General features: G+C 52.5%; 1 pseudogene; it reads right to left on the reverse strand.

The window, feature by feature from the left end:
- Window positions 1–4,462: 4,462 nt before the first annotated feature.
- On the reverse strand, window positions 4,463–4,669 carry LOC142263287 (U2 spliceosomal RNA; annotated as a pseudogene).
- Between the last annotated feature and the right edge of the window lie 996 nt (window positions 4,670–5,665).

The raw sequence follows: 5,665 nt of genomic DNA on the forward strand, positions 1-5,665 counted from the left end.
CATCCTCTACACCGACGCCAGCAATGTGGGCTTGGGGGCTGTTCTATCCCAGGTCCAAGACAGAAGGGAAAAGGTAATAGCTTATGCTAGCCGAAAACTCCGACCGACTGAGAGGAACCCTGAGAACTACATCTCCTTCAAGCTTGAGCTCTTGGCACTGGTGTGGGCTATCACCGAGCGGTTCCGCCATTACCTGGCAGCAGCCAAGTTCACCGCGTACACAGACAATAACCTGCTGACCCATCTAGATACGGCCAAGCTGGGCGCGTTGGAGCAGCGGTGGGTGACCAGGTTAGCCAACTACGATTTCACCATCAAGTACCGGGCCGGCCGTACCAACGTCAATGCCAATGCACTCTCCCGGATGCCCCACCTGTCGGAAGAGGGGCCAGAGGATGATGACCTCGGAGAGATCGAGTTGCCTGCATTTCACCGGCCATTCACTGAGAAGGTGCACGTCTACCAACAACGGGTGAACCTGGATCCGCTGCCCCGACAGGACTGGCAGGAAGCTCAGGACCAGGCACCTGCTGTCCGCCTGGTCAAGACTCTAGTGGAACAGGGTTCTGCTGGGATAGACCCTGCTGCCCCTGCCGAAGCCCAACGTCTGTGGCAAGAACGGACCCGGCTATACCTACACCAGGAGAAGTTGTATCGCGAGCTGATTAATCCAAAGACTCACGAGAAGATCCGCCAGCTGGTGATTCCCCAGGCTAACGTGCCCACCGTCCTGCAAGCATACCATGATGGTGCAGTGCACTTCGGGTGGAAGAAGCTAGAGATGTTGTTAAGAGAGCGGTTCTATTGGAGTGGAATGCGGGAATCTGTGGAGGCCTGGTGCCGAGAATGTGGCCCTTGCGCATTGAGAAGGAAGGACGAGGCCAGCCAGAAGGCACCCCTACACCCGATCATTACACACCAACCGCTGGAGCTGGTTGCCCTTGACCATGTAAAGCTCACCCCCAGCCGAAGTGGGTACACCTACGCTCTGACCATCGTAGACCACTACTCGAGGTTCCTGGTGGTTGTCCCAGTTAAGGACTTAACCGGCCGCACCGCTGCTAAGGCTTTCCAGGCTTATTTCTGTTGACCGCATTGGTACCCGGAGAGGGTGCTTACCGACCAGGGTCCGGCCTTTGAAGCAGAGGTATTCCAGGAATTCTGCCAGTTGTACGGCTGCAAGAAAATCCGGACCACGCCTTACCACGCCCAAACCAATGGCATTTGTGAAAAGATGAACCACTTGGTCCTGGGCCTCCTCAAGACGTTACCACTGGAAGAGCGGAACCTGTGGCTGGAGAAGCTACCTGACCTGGTCGATATGTACAACAACATCCCTTCCAGCTCTACGAAATGCACTCCAGCATACCTGATGAGAGCTCGTCCCGGCCGGCTACCAGTGGATCTGGAAATGGGCTTGGAAGCTTCAGAAGCACTCCTGTCGACAGCTGAATGGGACACTCGGCGGAGGACACAGTACCGACAGGTCCAGGAGTATGTTGAAAAGAACTTGTGCCGGAGTCGGGGACAACAGGAGCAGTGCTTCAACAAGAAGGCGCCTGCCGGTTCCTTCCAACCTGGGGATGTAGTGCTGAAGCGGAAAAGAAGGGCCCACAAGCTGGATGATCAATGGGAAAAAACCCCGTATGTAGTCCAGCCCACAGGATGGGAGAATGGGAAGGCCTACCAGATCAGCCGTGACCAGGGGGGGACTTTGGCCACGGTTTCCCGAGACCACCTGAAGAAGTGCCCACCAGCATTGAGAGTAGCGGATGAGGCTCCAGTTCCCAGTCCAGTGGAGAAGGAAAAAGAGGTAATCCACACCATGATGGGTGATTTTCCAGCAGACTGGCCTACACAGAACGGTGCGGTGATCCTTCCAGTGATACTGTTCCCACAACCCGTGGATGAAGAAATGATGGAAACGGTTAACCGCGAGCCAGTGCCCAGGGATGTACCTGTACCCAGCTCCCCTACGCCTCCGCCTGCCCCACATGATAGCAGGGAGGAGGAACTGACTGTTCCCTCTGCCCCACTGCCTGTCACCACTGACACCGGACCCCGAAGGTCCACTCGCCCCAACCTAGGTAGACCCCCACTTAGGTACAGGGAAACTACTCTTTAAAAGGGGGGGGCTTTATGTGTTGAGTGTACCAGTTTGAAAGTTTTAAATGATAAGTAAAGATGATCAACCAAAGAAGTTTACCTGATTGAACCGTGATTAAACCGGCCGTTGCCGGCAACTGTTGTCCCCGTAGGGACTGTGCAACCATTGCGTAAGGAACTGCTTACGGACAAGCCCGAGAACTTGCAGGGCAACCACAAACTTAGTGCAATGTAAATAAAAATGTTTGTTGGCTTGACACCGTTACCGCCTCCGGAGAGGCTGATTTGGGAGGATGGGCCTGGAGGAAAGGGATGGCCTAGGCCCGCCACTACCGTAACCGGTGGCGATCCTCCGGGGGTTCAGGGGTCCCCTTGGACGTGGGCCCCCTGAAAGAGACAGAACCCGCTCGGGCAACTTGGTGCTGGACTGGGGTCAAGGGGTGCTGCCCGCTTCTTAGGGGCAGCATCAGGGCCAGGTTGTTTGGGTGGGAGAAGAGCGGAAGCTGTACCGTTGTAAAATGTTTATGATGCTTTTACATGTTTTACCGTTTTATTCTTTTTCAGTTGTGAAAATAAAACCGGTGATGGACGGGCAGCCCGCGGACGGTCTGCATTTTACTATAGGGGAATGTGGCGCCCTGGACAAGCCAGGTCGTCACAGGTACTACACCAACACACTCTACACTCCGGCTAGGCACACCGAAGCTAAACACAAATCCTAGTTGCCTTCCTCCAGGGGCTGATGTCCACACCAGGGAGTGGGCCAGGCGGTTGATCCCACCCACCGAGGAGTTCACAGTCCTGGAGGCGGGAAAAGGAGTCAGATTAGAGATCAGTTTTGGAGTTAGAGAAGTGAAGAGGAGAGGAGACTGACCGTGTCCGGGTGTGTGGCCCGGGCACTCAGCAAGGTTGGCAGACGGTTGTGACCTTCTGCAGGAGAGGCTGATTGGAGTGAACCGTACGGACCGGGGATGGGCGGTGGCCCGCCGGTACCAGATCGAGGAGTGAAGAGAAGCCAGCACCATCCGGCAGGGCCTACGGACCCCGACCAGGCTAGGAGTCGCCGTAAAACCAGTCAAATCCGTTAGCGACAGGAACCTCCAGGGTTTCCCAGCAGTCAAGACCCGATTGAAGGCAACAGCTCACACCGTAGAGGGAAGCACAGTCACCGCCAAGGCTACAGTTCCCAGGGCCAGAGCCTGCGGGCAAAAGGGGCTCCCTCAGCATCCATCCAAGCTGGGGAGCGGGTTACCGGTGGGAAGCCCGCTAGATTTTGGGGGAATAAAAGGGGTCCAACACCACATCCCCACAGGTGCACACCCACCCATCAAAGAGAGCTATAAGCCAATACCACCTTCACATTGCCAGTGTACCAAGGACATGTTGAGCAACATGAAGGCGGCTGGGGTTATCCGTGACAGTTGTAGCCTTTGGGCAGCTCTGTTGATCCTGTTAAAAAAGAAGGACGGCACCACTCCCCGTATTGAGGAATCGCTAGCTGCATTGAGAACTGCAAATTATTTTTCTACCCTTGATCTCACTAGTCACTATTGGCAAGTGTCCGTTGCTGAGGCAGACCGGGAGAAGACCGCCTTCGCCACCCCTATGGGTCTCTGCGAGTTCAAAAGCATGCCCTTCGAGCTGTGCAATGCGCCAGGAACCTTCCAGAGGCTGATGGAATGCTGCTTGGGACAAGATTTTAGGGTGTATAAAAAGGGAGATTAGATCCCGTGATCCCAACGTATTGTTACACCTCTATAAATCACTTGTAAGGCTACATCTGGAATATGGGAACCAGTTTTGGGCTCCACATTTTAAAAAGGACATTCAGAAGTTAGAGTCAGTTCAAAGGTGGGCAACTAGACTACTACAAGGAATGGAAGGCCTCCCATATGATGACAAGTTGAAAAAGTTATTAAGTGATTATTGGCTGCAATGGGGCTTTCTGGCTGGTGCCAGCCTCTCTTCTTAGCACACAGGAACCACAATCCCTACACCATGCTTCAATGGATTCTCTCATCCCAGCCCAGTAAAACTACATATTTTACACAGTCATAAGCAGCCAAAAGGGATCTATTCTATTCAATTGCAAATGATCTAGATAAGACTGAGAATAAGATACTGCACGGGACATAGCAGAGTTGGTCAAGTTGAGTGGAGATGAGTTTGCTATTTGGCACAGCTTTTTGCATCAATAAAGCAAGTAAAAGGTGTGAAAGATAAAAAAAAGGGTGAAAGTGTGAAAAGTGAATTGGCCAAATTGAGGTGCATATAAAGTTTTTGCTTTCTTTCAATTCACTAATGGGGCTCATTTGAATCAGGTGAATTGAGTTCTGCTTTTGGAAACTGGGTTAAGAAGGGGTGCACCGGTCCTGGAGGTACTGCAATACCAGGTCAATGCGTGGAGTGGACAGAGCAAGATTTTTTCCATCTCCTTGTTCTAAAAATCCATTTAATATATGGTCCCCAGAGAGGGGACGTATCAGATATTAAACTGATAAGAACAGATTTAATTTTTTTTTTTTTCTGTTTATCAGTAGGACTTCAAAATAACAAAGGTGATCGCCTCCCGTTGCCTGGGAACCGTCCAGGCACAAGAGGGCTATGTGTCACCAGAAGGCGCACACACTTCCTCAAGGCCGGCAGACGTGCAATCCCAGGCACCTTCCAGTACCGACCAAGGTAGCGTCCTCCGAAACTACACTTGATCTTAGCCAAAAGGCCGAGAAGCTATAACCCGAATTGGTTACGGCCTTGAGTGGCACCCTGGCCTATACCGGACACATCTTAGGGAGAGGGAGACAAACCCACGCCTACAGAAGACATTTTGTCACCCAAGCCAACCCTTGAAAAGGCTGTTTTGCAGAGCAAAAACAAGAAGAATGGTGCTTTTTGCAGCCGCCGCCCACTGCAATGAATCTGAATAACTCCTCCTTTTGGACACAAGCACCTCCCCTCCCCCTTGCAGTCTTTCCAATTCATGATACAAAAAGACGGACGGACAGGACAGGACAGGACAGGCTGCCTGACTTTCCGTCACTGCCACCCTTTGCCATCCTTGCCCGTAGAAAGCCCTTTCATCATCCCCAAACCCTAATCTTTTCCCTTCCCTTCCCAGATGCGTCTCACTCCCTTTCATTAGGAAGTGAGCGCAGCCTTTTCTCCGTTCTGCACATGCGCGACGTTAAACACAAATGCGCAGGCGTGCGTTCCATTACCCTCACTGCATTCCACTCCCATACAGGAAGTGGGCGCAGCTATTACTACGGTCGCACATAAAAGAACCCACGGCCACCACTGCACATAGCTGACTCCACCACAGGACACCCACTTTTACACCAACGCAGGTAAGACAGGATCGGCACCTCTATGCTCCCGTTACAATCAGGCTCAGTCACCATGTGATAACGCTCTCAACTCTTTAGTTGCAGGCTCCCCTTGCTTCACCTCCACTGGCTGTGCTGCCATTTCCTCTCCCACCTGGAAGGTATACTTTATTCCACTATTTTCCTGTTTCTCTCTTCCCCCTTTTCCCATAACCTACTTTTATCTGCATTTG

This window comes from Anomaloglossus baeobatrachus, unplaced genomic scaffold (genome assembly GCF_048569485.1).
Source record: "Anomaloglossus baeobatrachus isolate aAnoBae1 unplaced genomic scaffold, aAnoBae1.hap1 Scaffold_2571, whole genome shotgun sequence".
Classification (NCBI taxonomy): domain Eukaryota; kingdom Metazoa; phylum Chordata; class Amphibia; order Anura; family Aromobatidae; genus Anomaloglossus; species Anomaloglossus baeobatrachus.